Source organism: Nuphar pumila, chromosome 16, assembly GCF_984573655.1.
Source record: "Nuphar pumila chromosome 16, dmNupPumi1.hap1.1, whole genome shotgun sequence".
NCBI lineage: Eukaryota > Viridiplantae > Streptophyta > Magnoliopsida > Nymphaeales > Nymphaeaceae > Nuphar > Nuphar pumila.
The window spans coordinates 72,865,037-72,881,689 of NC_143264.1; positions in this window are offsets into that span (position 1 = coordinate 72,865,037).

The following is a 16,653-nucleotide window of genomic DNA, read 5'->3' on the forward strand; positions in this document are numbered from 1 at the left end:
CATCCTACATTCAAGATATCCTGCAAAAGAGAAAGGTTATCATCATCAAAGAAGAAAAGAGTAAGAAGATGGAAGAAGGAAAGTTATTCAAAATGATAAGCATTGTAAAAACGTCTCTCTCAAGGGATTGGACTTTAATGGCAAGTATTTATATATGTGTAAAGACTTTTTTTTTTTGTGACAAGGAACCCTTGCTGAAGAGAGAAAAATCTCCGGTGGGGCCTAGACACCCCAAATTTGAACCAGTTATTTCATACAACTAAGATCTCATATTTTTTGCATATTTCAAAGTAAGCTTAACTTTAATTTTATTTTTGGCCTTTGCTTCAAGTTTTTTTTCAAAAGATAAATTAAACTAGAGGATCTTAGCTTTCAAATAAGCAAAAAATCAAGATGATATGATACTAGAATCCAAAGTTATATTCAAAACAAGTTGACAACTACTAACAACACATGAATTATCATTAGCAGTTGACCTGAACCATGATGGGGTTCTCAACACCTTACTAACGACACACAAATTATCGTCAGTAGCCAGCTAAATTCATGATATGCCGTCAACATTTCCTAATGATACATGAATTATCATTAAGGGACCTTGATTATCGTTAGCAGTATGTGCCGTTAGCATTATGTGTCATTAATGGTTCATTTGATCTAAAAAAGCACGCCATATAAAGATAAGCCCCTTGAAGTCTTTATCCCTGACTCATAAACTTATGAGATAGAATTCAATGAACCCACCTAAATTACCAAAGACCTAAAAAACTCTCTAAGATCTTAGGCTAATATATAAACCCTTAACCAATAAAAAAAGACTTTCCAGACTTTGGTCAATCGGATCCTGCCATCTCATCTTTTAGATGAATCTGGATGCCCGAATCTCATATATGTAGAAAATTGTATCGAAATTCATCAAAAAATCTATAAATACAGGTTAAAGTCTTTCCATTTTCGGATTTGACATATGAGATCTAGAAGCACCCATACCTTGCAGAAATCTTTACTCATCTAGACCTAATACCCTAGCAACTCAGATCCCCTATTTCATCTACTTTCTTGAACCCACGCCTAGCTGGAGTGCTGCCCAAGTTATATCATGCTCATTACTGTTGTAATAAAGGGCTACCTAAGCCCAAGGTGATATTCAATTTTCTTTTGTGTTTATTTCATTCATTTATAAGTGTGGATCTCACTAATTTTCATATATTGTTTGTGTTTCGTTATTTTTCTCGAGCTTTGGTGGTGGCCCACACCATTAAGCTCGCTATTTTTTATAGGACCCTCATCACTTGCAAGCTGAAGCCCGCATTGAAGATTATGAGCCCCTAGTGCGAATGATCCCTGTTTTTTTTTTTTTTTGAATAAACACTCTTTTTGGTTTTCAAAATTTGAGATCTATAGGGCCCCAAGATCACCTTTCTTTATTGGCCCACCTCTGAAAGCTACAAATATACTCATGCACCAACGAGGTTTGATCCGGTGCCTTCATCTCAGCACCCTCGCAACCATCCCACTGGCCACACGGGCGATCCCTCTGGTGGTATATATGTGTAAAGACTTTGAAGGAAAAATAAGCTTTACATGATTGATTTGTGGATGTAGGCATCCAGTTCGAACCACGTAAAATAGTTTTTTTCTATCTTCTCTATTACTTGTTCTACCATGGTTGCCTCAACAAGTTAGAATCCACCATCCAAGTACCCGTATCTTGCAACATTAAATGTTGTAAACTTCATAGCGATCAAGTTATCGAATACAAATTGCATGTTTTGGCGTACTTAGGTCCCTATCATCATGGAGAGCAAAGACTTGCAAGGCTTTATTGAAGGAAGATCTCCCATTCTAGATCAATATGTCGCCAGCGGTGATGGTGCTCAAAATGAGAATCTCGATTTTACCACCTGGAGTAAATCCGAGAGGCTTCTCTATGGATGGATCACCAGAATGCTGTCTGAGGAAGCTGAAGCTCTCAGATTCATCGTTGGTCTCAACACTACAACGCAATTCTGGGTTGCGCTTGAAGAGGCTTTCGCTCTTGATTCCCAAGAGCGAGTGTGTTATGCTCCAAAAATTGTAGATACACAGGAAGAGAAACCAATCCATTACTGACTATATCAATGCTTTCAAAAGTGCATGTGATGAACTTGATGCCATAGGAAAACCAGTGGAGGATCGTGTGAAGGTTTTCTTTTTGCTAATGGCCTCAAACAAGGATACGGGTCATTTGTCACTACAATGTTAAAGTCTCACATTCCTACCTACAAGAAGTTGATGTTAGAAAAAAAAACAACTGGTTACAATAGTTGATCTCACATACAATGAAAAATTGTTACTACAGTTAACTTTAATTGAAAATAACCTCTTTCATTTCACACACTAAAAATAATTACATTGACTCTATTTATAAAGAAAAGAAATAACTGAAATCTCATAAAATCAAGAGCACTAAACCCATGTTCTTTAACTCCTACCACTACTCTTATTATCCTCAAAACAAGGAACCACCATCCACAAACTTCCACCATATTTCTACTTTCCTAAAAGTTAGCTACTACCTTGAATCCACTACTTAAGTATTTACCTAATGTTTAAACAATAACCTTACAATTCTCCCCCTTTGATGTGAAAACCCAAACACACCTAATGAAGATTTGGACTTAACAAACTTTTGAAAAGAAAGAGCTTTTGTAAATCCATCTGCAACTTGATTATTTATGGAACAATGCTTGAGCACAACTTCTGCATTTGCTACAATTTGTCAAATGTAATGATGCTTAAGTTCAATATGCTTTGTCCTACCATGATATACTGGATTTTTTGTCATTGAAGTAGTGGCCTTGTTATCACAAAAAATTTATGTTGCTTGATATTGGCCATGATACAAATCTTCAAGGATGTGCCTCATCCAAATAGCTTGACAAGTTACTACAGTTGCTGCAATGTATTCAACTTTGACTGAAGATAAGGCCGTGGAGCTTTGCTTTTTAGAACACCATGATATTACTCCCGATCCAAGTCCAAACACGAATTCGCTTGTGCTCTTTCGATCATACACCGAACCTGCCCAGTCACTGTCAATAAAACCAAGCAATTTAAAGTTAGTGATTGGTTTGAACCAAATTCTATAATTGGATGTGTCCTTAATGTAATGAAGTATCCATTTTGCTGCTCCCAAATGATGCACTGTCGGATATTACATGAATCTAGATACCAAACTCACAGGAAACATAATGTCTGGCATGGTATGTGACAAATACATCAATCCTCCAATCATACTTCTGAAGTAAGTTTCATTCGCCTTCATAGTTTCATCATTCATTGTCAATTTCTCATAGGCATTCATTGGATTCGAGTATCCTTTGCAATTTGCCATGTTGAACTTCTTGAGCAAATCCATTGCATACTTTTCTTGTGACATAAAAATTTCATTATTAGTTTGCCGTACTTAAAGACTAAGAAAATAGTGCAATTGCCCCAAATCAGTTATCTCAAATTCTTGCATCATTTTGCTTTTGAATTCCACTGTTCTATTTTTCCACTCCGTGACTCCATTATGCTAAGGGGTCTTTCTCACAGTTAATTGCCTATGAATGCAATTTTGTTTACAAGAGAGACCAAAACTGTCAGACAAAAATTCACCACCTCTATCTGTACGAAGGACTTTTATGGCATATCTACTTTTTTTCAACAAAAATCTTGAATTCTTTAAACTTTTCAATAGCTTTTGATTTTTTAGAAAGAAAATATACCAAACTCATTCTAGTAAAATCATCAATGAATAACAAAAAATACTTATTATTATTCATTGACATGGTTCTCATTGGGCCACAAATGTCAGCATGTACTAATTCCAATAGCCTTCTAGCTCTCCATGCTTTTTTCCAATTAAAAATGGTTGATGTTTTTCATAAACACATCATTCACAAACATTCTTTGGGGAACTAATGAAAGGTAATCCAGATACCATATTCCTTTGGCTTAATAATTTTAACCCATTAAAATGCAAGTGCCCATATCTTAGATACCAAAGAACCGACTGCTCATCAACATTGGCTGCCAATGCATACTTATCAAAACAAGAAATTTCAAGAGAAAACATCATATTTTGAACTATATGAACTTTATCAATAAACTGCACAAACTTTTTAATCTCATATGTGATTATGCATAATTTATTCATTGTAATTTCACATTTTTATGCATGATCCATCACAAAAATGGAATAAATACCCATTCTTATCAACGATTTTTACTATGTTTGTTTAATTTAAAAAGAGAAAAAAATGCACATATTAGACTCTACCTGCGTGTTTTGGAGTAGTTTAAGTCTGTTAGGAGTTTTCATTAGCATTTTAATTCTTTTAGGAATTCTAATTTTTGAAAACACGTTTTTAGAAGAGTAGTTTTTAGAATTTTGAAAAATTAAAAGGAGTTTTTAGAAAAAAATATGTTTTGACCTAGGTTTAGATTATAAATAAAATTTTTTAGAGAGGGGTCGGCGTCCTCCCTTTGGAAAAAATGCCAACCTCTTCTCTCTCTTTTCCTCTCTTTGTCTCTCTCTCTTTTCGTTCGATCACCACCTCTTTCCCGTTTCTTCCTTTCTTCTTCATTGATTTTCATCGTTCTTCTGATCTTTGCTATCGCCGGTGCTTCTTACCCTGTTGTTGGAGTGCGTATTTAACCACGAGAGCGACCACTTCTTCTTCTCAACCCTTCCATCGGAAGCAGCTGCGAGGTTTGCTTCTTCTCCCCCATCTTTGCATCTAGGTAGATTTATTTTTGATTCATTAAATACATAAAATACTTTTTAGTTATCTAGCACAAATCGGTTCTTGCTTGATTGCTTTATTTAGAGTAGAATAAAATTTGATTTTCTGCAATAGCTAGTTCGTAGATCATTCGTTGTAGTTTCGTTTCATTGTTTAGCTGGATCACGCATAGCATAGAAACGTCAAACAACAAGATATGATCTGCGTGATTCTTTTAATCATGCAAATTTGTGTAGACGTTTGTGCGTGGCTATTTTCTTGAATTTGGACGTGAACATCAATGTGCCACTGCATAACACGTTATCAATCTGATTCATTTTGATAAGATTGACAGTATAAACTATGGTGGCTTCTTGATCGTACAGATTAGCATGGATTTGTGGTTACTTGTTCATCACCAATCCACGCTGAACAATATTTTTTTGGGATTCAACATCTTCTTGATTGATCATCGAGTGGTAGATATTTTTTTTTCGATTAATTTTAGCAATATGCAGTCTGCTAGAACAACCTCTATACACTGAAAATAACACTTTGGAAGTTCAGCAGATTGCACACATAACCCGTACAGACCAGGACAACTTTTAATGCTATGCCATTTTTAGTATTAACTTAAACCACTCACCAGCATGATTGACGCCAATCCTCAATTTTTCCAGCCAGCGTGACCAGCAGCATAGTCGTGTTTTATCAAAAAAAAAAATTTAGTTTAGAATAGAGTCGGCGTTTCATGTGATTCAACGCAAATCACTGACCAGTGTGATTGACGTTGATTAAAAGTTTTTTTTAGACTGCAGTACTTGTGTTTTATTTTATGTGGTTTACTTTAGATAGTAGTTATTAAATTCCATATAGTTGCAGTTAGTTTAATTATTGATTGTCGTAGTTTAGAATCTATATATTTCCTAATAGCATTAGTTAATCAAGTTGATTTAACTTATTGCTGGAAGTTAGTTTGTTAAGATAATATTCCATTTAGTTAGAATTTGTTTTAAGTTTGTTTGGCATTTAGTTAGAACTTGTTAATTGTTATAAGTTAGTTTGTTAAATCTAGTTTGTTTTGACTCATGTTTCTTTCCTTAGTATAATTAACATTAGCTTTAGAAAATAATTCTCTACTTTTGTTTTGTTTTCGTGTTTTTGTGTTTTGCATGGTAGTTTTCGTATGTGAAGAGCCCTCCAAAGATCCCCTCCGGGATGTGCCCTTGAGAAAGGGACCTTTAAGCCTGAAGGTTCAACTGTAGCAGATTTTTATTTTTCTTATTTTTTACTTTTTTTTAGGGCCAGAGGGCCATTTACTTTAAATTAGTTTGTAATAAGGCCTTTTTATTTTTGAGCCCTCCGGAGAGGGTAACACTTTTTATTTAAGGCAATAAAGATTATTCTGTGTGGGGTACAAAAGTTTTTTTTTTTACGTTTTCTGTGTTCGACCCAGACTTCACCACTAATTTAAAACTTGATGCACGGTTTACACAAGCGAATTTTACTGAAAAACATCTTTTAAAAATACTTTCTCAAAAAGTTGCATCAACACGCATTATTATCAAACAAAAGAGTGCAACCATTATGAATCAACTGCCCTACACTAAGCAAATTTTGTGCCAAACCAGAAATATAATACACTTCATGAATTAATTTTTTAGTACCTAACTTTGTTTTCATTACCACTGTTCCTTTGCCATCAACTTGAACTTGATTATTGTCTCCAAGTCAACCTTCAACTTCAATATATTGAAAATAACTTTTTTTCCCTATCATATGGTTACTACACCCACTATCCAAAAACCACATATTACTCTTACTCATATTAGATTCTATACAAGTAAGAAAAAAAATTGTCTTCTTCTATAATGTTTGCTTGTTGTTTAGCTTTTTCAAAACAATTTATCTCAATGTATCCAAATTTTTTGCAAAAATAGCATTGCCTTCCTTTGTAATTCAGATTACCTTTACACCATTGTCATATTTTTGATAATTCATATTGGACCTTCTTCATCCTCTTCCTCAACCAAGATAGCTGCCACAAAAACCCCCACTTGCACGACCTTGTTCATCATTCTTGAGCTCACTATTTTCTTTGACTTCAACTTTAGAAGAAAAAACCTACTCCAATATGATTTCGGATAACCTGTTCATACGTTGCTCATGTGCTAAAAGAAAACTCATTAACTCATTAAGTGTATAAACTTAAAGGTCCTTGGATTCCTCTATTGCAGTGACAACATGATCATACTTAGAGGGTAAACATCTTAAAACTTTTTAACAACTTTCTGAATAGAAATAAGTTCACCAAAAATTCTCATTTGATTCACAATTGAAAGCCTTGAAAAGAAATTTTGAACCGACTCACCTCCCTTCATTAAGAATGTTTCAAATTGTCTGTGCAAGGTTTGTAGCTTTACCGTTGTGATCTTGCTATCACCATGAAACTCTTGCTTGAGAATGGTCCATGCCTCCTTGGACATTGTGGCATTAGCAATTCTAAGAAAAATGGTGTCCACCACTGCTTGCTGCAATACTAGCAAGGCTTTCACATTCGTTTTTGTGACATTCTTTACCTTCATTCTCTTTATTGAAATATTCATTTTCTACGTAACTATTTTCTATCAAATCCCAGAGATCTTGTGAGATGAAAGAGGTTTTCATTTTAATACTCCAAAACTCATAATTTTCACCATTAAAAATTGACACCAAAAACTACAATAAACTGAGAATATTAGAGTTAGTCACCATACCGATTTTTCACAAGAATATACCTTGTGTTTCTCACTCCAGTTTCAGCCCACACATAGAACCCTCTTCACAAATACGATGCCCACTTAAATCGCAACCTGGCTCTGATACCACAATTGTTAGAAAAAAAATAATTAGTTACAATAGTTGATCTCACTTACAATGAAAAACTGCTACTACAGTAGCTTTATTTGAAATCAACCTCTTTCATTTCACACACTAAAAACAATTATATTAACTCTATTTATAGAGAAAAAAATAACCCAAATCTCATAAAACTAGGAGCACTATACCCATGTTCTCTAACTCTTACCACTACTATTATCCTCAAAACAAGAAATTACTATCCACAAACTTCTATCATATTCTCACTTTCTTAAAAGTTAGTTACTACCTTGAATCCACTACTCAGGTATTTTACCCAATGTTTGAACATTAACCTTACAATTGATTCCCCTTCTTCAAAATTGTGTGACCATAAAGAGTATGCAGAATAAAAAAAATGATAATGCCACAAATCAAAATATGACATTCCTTGTTCAACATCAAAGAAAGAGCAACAATAGGAGGGACAACTTTCACAACTAGTTCACATCTGAGGGTTGTTGTTTCACTAAGGTGTGACAACAATAGTTCTACCAAGCGCAACGAGACCATGGTGGCCCCAATCAAAATAAAAATGCTCATAATAATCAGCCGGGTCAAGAAAATAAGCAAAAACCTGAACAACAGGGCAAAAACATTATTTTCCAAATCTGTTTCAAACCCAACCAGGCCAAAGACATCTCTCAATCGTTAGCAGCTATGTCAGTCTCAGATAACCAAGACATGCTTGGTTTTCCAACACTAGAGCGAGCTCTCATGTGACTGTTGACTCAGGTAAACTCAAAAAGCTCAATGAATATCATGGCTTTGAGTGATTAATGGTGGGTAATGGAGAGAAATTAGACATTACCCACATAGGCTCTACTACTAATGACCTAAACTGGAAAGGGTAAGTTTTAACTATAATATTTTACTTGTTCCCAAAATCAAATGAAACTTGGTTTCTATTGGCTAATTGATATAGGACCAACCTTTAATGTGTGAATTGATAAAGAACATGGAGACTGTGATGAAGATAACATCAGGGTGTAGATGCGGGATCTCTACATGATTGATCTTGGGAATAAATAAGATTTCTTTTCGTCAAGGCAGCATGTTCTTGACAGGGACATCTGGCATCAATGGTTGTCATCAGTCATTTTTAGTTAAAAGTTATTTTATTAGTGTTGGTGGTAGAAATAAATTATCTATTTTTGTTGTGCTATGACCAAGGCCACACGTCTTCCATTTTATGATTCAAACACTTTGTGCTGAACCGTTTGATAGGATTCATTGCGATCTTTGGAGACTAGCTCCCAAACTTTCTAAGGATTCAGATACTATGCTATTCTCGTGGATGATTGCACTTGATGTGTTTGGTTTTACCCCTTGAAATTCAAAAATAATTTCAAGCATTGTTTTTATGAATTTCATAAAATGGTTTTGAACAATTTCTAAAAGAATATCAAAATGTTTCAATCTGATGGAGGTGGTGAGTTCATTTTAAAAATATTTAAAAGATCATGGGATACATTAAAAGTTTTCTTGCCCCAGAATACCAGTTCAGAATGGTCGAGTTGAAAGAAAACACCCTGGCATAACAGAGTTGGGTTTATCTATGATGTTTCATGCTTACTTTCCAAAAAAGTTTTAGGTTGAGTCGTTTAATACAACTATCTGGCTGCTCAACAGATTATCATGTTCGGTTTTGAGAATGGTTTCACCATTTGAAAAACTTTGAAAAGAAACCTGAATATTCATATTTACGGGTTTTTAGATCGCGTTGTTTTAAAAACAAATTCGTGCCTTCATGTTGAAACAGGTCAGGTTTACAATAGTCAACATGTTATTTTTTATGAGCATAATTTTCCATTCAAAGGGGGTTCTCAAAATGATCAGTAAAATCATGAGAAAGACTCTAATGGTGATTGGTTTTTTAGTGCTGATGTTGCTGTTTTTTATCAGAATACTCAATGTGTGCAATCTGAACCAGCTAGTGGAGTTTTAGATCATTGGAACCGAACTGCTAATGATGATCAGCATAGGAACCAGGATTTATGGCAGAATGATCATGATCAGTTTATTGTTCAGGATCACGATGACAGTGAGCAACACCAGCAACCCATTCAAAATGATGCCTTTGAGAGATTAAAAGCCAGATTAGTGGGTAAGGGGTTTACACAGTTATTCAGACTAGCGTTATAAAACAGACAACTTGCGCAAGGATGAGACATTTGGCAGTTAGATATAAAGAATGCTTACTTACATGGGTCTATGGGAGATAAAGTATTTATGGAACAACCCACCGGCAAAAACATACCCAATTATGTTTGCAAGTTCAATCGAGCGTTATACTGGCTCAAACAATCTGTCAAGACTTTCTATAGATTTAGTATCTACCTGTTGGCGATGGGAATTTTTGCAGTGTTTCGTACTCATCCTTGCTTATGTGTCAAAATAGCTTGGGATGGATATTCTTGCTCTTATACCTACATGATATTATAATAACAGGGAGCTGAATTTTTTTTCTCAATGAAATCATATCAAAGCTAAACCAAGAATTTGCCATGAAAGACCTTTGTTATATACACCATTTTCTTGGGGTACATGTCCTACAATTCTCTGAGGGGATTTTCTTAGATCAATGTACATATGCTGATGACATCCTCGAGCGTGCCAAAGTGTTAGATTGTCGTCCTATTGGCACTCCCATGGTTGGAAAACCACAACCTCCAAAAAATGATGAACCATTCTAGAACATTGTGTTTTATCAAAGCATTGTAAGAAGTTTAAAGTACCTCACTTTTACAAGGCCTGATTTATCTTTCAGTGTGAATTATGTGTGCAAACACATGCATGCACCAACTCAATTTTATTTTCAACTTGTCAAAAAGATTTTATGATATATCAAAGGCTCCATTAATTATGACATCCACCTTTTGAAAAACAATCCTCATGTTGTATGGGTAGTCTGGTGTTGATTGGGCAGGTTGCTAATCCACAAGGCAATCTTCTATCAGATACTGCATATAATATTGAAGGTAATTGCATCTCATGGAGTGCAAAAAAACAACCCATGGTTGCTAGGTGAGGTTCGGAATCAGAATACAGGGCTCTTGCATCTACTATGACTGAAGTCACATGAATTATATATATCTTAAGAGATCTTGATGTCAACATGTCAACATGTCACAAGCCCCCCAACCATTTTTTGTGATAACTTGTCTGCACTCTAAATGACTATTAATCATGTTTTTCATAATCAATCTAAGCATATTGAGATTGATTATCAATTTGTCAAAAAAAAAAGTAGCACAATAGCAGCTCACCATAAGATTTGTTCCCTCACATGCCCAAGTCACCGACATCTTCATTAAGCCTCTCAGGTAGGCTACCTTCCAAACTCTTAGGCCCAGACTTGCCTCTGGTTGACACCCCTGCCAAGTTTGTAGGGGGGTATTAGGCAAGAGATCCAAATCCAAGAATCAAAGACTAATCAAGGAAAGATTCAACTTGACATGTTATGAGATCAAAGAAGGATAAATATATATCAAGGCTGAATCAACGCATCTGCCAGCATTGACAGTTGCATTCAAATCATCGTCCAGCATCCAAGGATATCCTACAAAAAAGAAAGTGTATCATCAAAGAAGAAAAGAGAAAGAACATGAAAGAAGAAGGAAAATTATTCAAAATGATAGGCATTATAAAAAAAAAATCTCTCAAGGGAAATGCAGCTCTCAAGGGAATGGACTTGCATGACAAGTACTTATAAATGTGTAAAGACTTGAAGAAAAACTAAACTTTACATGCTTGATCCGTGGATGTATGCACCCAGGCCGAACCACTTAAATTAGTTTTGTCTCTCTTCTCTCTTATGCTTGTTTTGGTTTAGTTCTATTATATACAAGCTTAAAACATTGTGACAAAAGTTTAAAACGGCAATTTCACGGCAGTGAATTTCTTGGGAGATTTTTAACTTTTTGAATATTTCTCGAGTTTTTTTTTCACAAAATCTTGGGAATAAATTAAAAAATCAAATAAATTCTTAAAAATCTAAAAAATAAAAAAACAAATAAAATAAACTAACTAAATTTTACACTATGTCACATGGGTGTGGGTGCGACACGAGTGCGGCACAATTTAAAAAATTTTGGACACGGGGACTCGGCTATATATATAATTTTATTTTTTTTTAAAAAGTGCACAGACACAGCACAGTCTGTGACTGTGTTTGTAATTGTGCAGAGTCACGGTCTGTGACTGCATCACAACACTATGCATAGGCACTGTGTACAACACTGTGACTGTGCACAACAGTCTCTTTTTATATATTTTTTTAGATAAAAAATATTAAAAAAAATCATTTTTTTAGTTTTTTCACCCTACAAATAGACATTTTTGGACTCGGTCAAAGTTAACCGAGTCTAAAATGTAGACGGACTCGACCTCGACTCGTTGACCGAGTCTAGGCCGAGTCCGAAGTGGCACCCGTGTCGGGGCGTGTCGACTCGGGTGCGACACCTCCCTAGTTGAGTCCGTGTGACTTAGATTTTACATGAAAAAAAATATAAAATCTATTTTCAATCCCACTAACCATATTTAAAAACTATCAAGCATCAAATAAGTATCAATCTTGTACATCAAATGTACTTCCATTCAAATAAGTATCAAGTATCCACTAAATCATCGTACATTAAGTACCAATAATCAAGTATCAAAAACAAAAACAAAAACAAAATGACCATAAATTCATAAAAATACACACATAATAATGATTCAAGTTTATACTAAAAAATTATTCACTTGCTACTAACTAAGAAATCAAAAAATTATTCACTTGCTACTAATTATTCACACATCAAAACACATCAAAATAGATCAAATATTTAGCAAAATGTATCAAAATAGAACATTTTGCATATTTTAATCAAAAACTGCACATTTATATAGCCAAATTCGTACTTATTGCAAAGGTCCCTAGAATGTGTTTTGGGATGACACAATTGACACATCATAAAATATAACATTTTGCCAAAGTGATTATCAGCACCCAAGAGAAATCATAAAATAAAGCATCAGGCCCTCATGTAACTAGACTAATACCATGTATGCATCAATTAATAGAACACATCAAACGGAGATGTAAGTTAATTTGCATTAATTTTTCAACCATGTATCTGTATTAAACAATTTATGTACTTTTACTGTTGTGTTTCACCAAAAAGGCACATGTTTTCTCCTCTTTGTTCTGAGTAGCTAAAGCTTTGGCAAAAGTAAAAGGAAAAAACAAAGAAACATAAAAAGAGAACAACTTTCATTTTATGGGGGTGGAGGAGGGAATGCTAATTCTTGGTATCATCTCTAACCTCGTCATACAGTTGTCAGAATTATGACTTGTCCTGTTGCAAAGGCTTTGATACGCTGAGAATTTAACACCCCCCCCCCCCCCCCCCCCAAAAAAAAAAATGGTATTAGTCTAGTTACATGAGGGTCTATCAGTAACCTTGACCAGTGGCGTAGTTAGGATTCATGTGGGGGGGGGGGGGGGGCAAACAGGGGTGTAGGAAAAAAAAATTGTTTTTTTTTTAGATAAAATAAAAAAATGGCTACAATTATTAATAAAAATCTATTTCATATGGACAAATCAAACTATTTGCTGCAGTCAGGACTGGGCTAAAAAAATGGATAAAAATCTATTTCATATGGAATCAGGGCTCGGCTTTTACAAAAATAAAAGTAATAATTTTAACTGTTTCGGGAGGTACAGCCCAGTCCTGCGCCTCCCACCCCAAAAGGAAGAACGAAACAAGACCCACGATCAGTCGCCGGCTGAAGTCACCAGTTGAAGGAACAAATTAATGAACCGGTTGAAGTCGCCGGCTGTTTTCCCCTGCAGCAGAACAGACTCAACAGAGTATTTGTGTTTTTTGCAAACTTAGGTTTTTTAGAGTTTTGAAATCGTGTAAAATAAAAAGGGTAACAAACATACTGCGATAATATCGTGAGATTTAGTAAATATCGCAATATTCTCGCGATAAAATGTCACAAAAAAAATCTCACGAGATTTAGCCGTTTAAAACATTCAAAGTAATTCTCACATTTTTTTCGCAAGATTTTCATAAATATCGTGATATTTGTCACTATGGCTTAAAATCGATAGATCTAGCAAGGCCTGCACACAAACTTGTTTAAGAAGCATCATGGTTGACATGGGTCATGACTGATGAAACAAATAATGCTAAATAACTAGTGAAAGTGAATGTGGTGCTTGTGAATACTGTATCATAGTTTTAAAACCCAATGACTAGTCATTTGGCTCGTCCATGACTGACCCGGACTCGGCCGAGGTCACGTTAACTTTATATTTCATATAAAATATGTAAATATATGTATATTTTATAGAATACTACTAATATATTATATATTATATGATATTTTTATAATATGTTTATTGTATAATTTTATTAATATATGTATAATCATCTTTTATGTATAATATACATAATTTTTAGATTATATTTCATTATATATATATATATATATATATATATATATATATAAACTCAACTGAGTCATGAGCTGATTTGGCCGGGTCATGGTAAAACTCGGCTGAGTCATGCTAAAACTTGGCTGACTGGGCCATTTTATTCATTTTTTGGGTCATTTACTGGGTTTGACCCAGTAAATAAGGGAGTCAACAAGTCACTGGTTTGACCTGAGGAGTTTTTAAACTGTGTATTGTGTACGTCAAAACAAACATCTTTACTAACAGGGCTCCACTTGCATGGTACGAGTAGTTAGTTGGCGTCACCTTTTGTTGGGACGTTGCAAGTTCAAATCCCAACGGTATGGTTGTGTAAGCAGTGAGGATCTGCCTAACACCAGCTTTCCTATTTGAAGAAAAGTACATCTTTAACCTTGCAACTATTTTCTTGGTTTAAACTCGAAGAAATCGCTAGGTAAGAGAGCCTGGAGCGATGTCTTCGAGTAAAAATAAAAAAAGATGGGTAAATTTGTAAATTTATTAACTATTAACCATGGTTAAAGCATGGTGGCCAATGGATGAGGAAGAAACCAAGGCATACTTTTTGAATTAAAAGATTATTTGATATGAATCTTGAATTATTAAAAAGAAAAACAGCTTAAAAAACTAGGGTCAATTCTGGGCATTACTGAATTTGAACTCTTTGGATCCAGTCTAATCGGATTCTACATATGTTATTGGATTGAAAAATCCATCGAATTAGGACTGCATTCCAAATCTGAATTATTAATCGCAATCTATTTTCTTAACCTAATCCGACTAATCAGATTCAAATATTGGATCTAAATCTGATACCTTGACATCCATTGATGGAGTCCATGGGGTTGTTGCCTAGAGGCTATGAAAAGGAAGAAGTCAAGAGGTTGGAGGCAGATAAGGCTGGGCATTGACGCCGTTTGGGGGGTTGGGTTTTTAGTGGATCCAGGTTGGCTCTGCACTAACTCCAACCCGGTTTTTCTGGGTGGACAGTGTGGAGTGGGGATCGTCGTGAACCGTTTAGGGTTGTCACAGGGTTATTTAAACTTACGACGTGTCGCATCCTCCTATGTACTATCTTTAGTGAGACACTGCACAAAAAATGACGTGTCCTTTTGGGCGTGTCCATGTGGAGTAAACTACTTAAAGCTTAATCATAATGCCCATGATTTAGCGTAATCTGTGGAAATATTTTTCCGAGAAATTTTTTCCAGTTTGAAAAATGACCAACTAACCCTCCACTGTCCAAAACTGACAAAAAGCCACTTTTATCGTTTTACTCACTAATAGTTGCCCTTCCATCTAAAACTTATTGCGTTTCTGCCCTTTATTTTTCTATTTTCAAGACCCAGAAAATAAATGGGTTCTCAACCAATGAATGAATACTTTTGACATTAAATTCAGTGGCATTTTTCTTGCTTCTCATCCAAAGTTTGATCTCCCCTTCACATAAATTGAACCAGATTGAGGCTCGAAAATGATGATAATCAGAAGATCAACAGAAATACAAGCACCCACCTTCCTTGTAATACAACTCATATAACGTTTCCATTATTCAATCATATGTCACATATATTGCCAATATTTTGAAGAGTCCTATATAATGCCGAATAAAATGTGATATTTTGTGGTATTGCATGTCTATTTTGAAAGTATCACGTTTTAAGGAGAGGGTGTTGTGTCTTCTCCCCTGAACACGTACTGTAGCTATAGTGCATGTTCGGGGCCCCCGACTGAGAGTACACGGCGGTGTAGGGGATCCCATACACCTGACTGAGCGTCACACGGTACTCAGTCAGGACTCCCGAACATGCACAATGCGTGTTGGGGGGGCAGGTTATAGGTTATAAGCATTATTTAGTAGAAAAACAAGATTTGGATCATGTGATTATACACGTATCTTATTTAAGACCTTTAAAAATCAACAGCTCATAATGTATCCAAATTTTATAACTTAAAAAAACTTATTTTTATGTTAAAAGAACGTGATCCAAAAGCATGATTCATATCAAGTAAACTATGTTGAGTACATCCATAAGGTTTGATTGAGAAAATACAACCTATTCTAGTATGTGAGAGTAGGAGCATTACTCTCTTATATTATATCTATTTATATATTGCATATTTTAGGTAAAATCTGAATTTTAAAATTATAGAAAGATTTTTTTTTCCGGTTGAGGATTTTTCAAGATTTGTGACCTCTTTATAAAGTGGCATGGCATTCCCGTGAATTCACCACAAAACCGTCCCTTTCCAACCATTGCCCACACAGCAACGACAACCGCTCCAGTCTGCCTCCGTCCTGTCCACCCGATGACTCAGACGACCTCCGACCTATTTCACGCCCAACCAGACCCTCTATCGGAATTCTGATTCCCACCCCAACCTTTCTTTTCCCAACCGTTCCCGATGATGACGGGAAGAGCTCCCCCCTCGTTCTTGCTCTACCTTTTCCTCCTCCTCGTGGTCTCCTCGGCAGATTCCGGCCAGACCAACCACCACCACCACCCGCCGGAATCATCCCCCTCCCCCTCTTCCTTC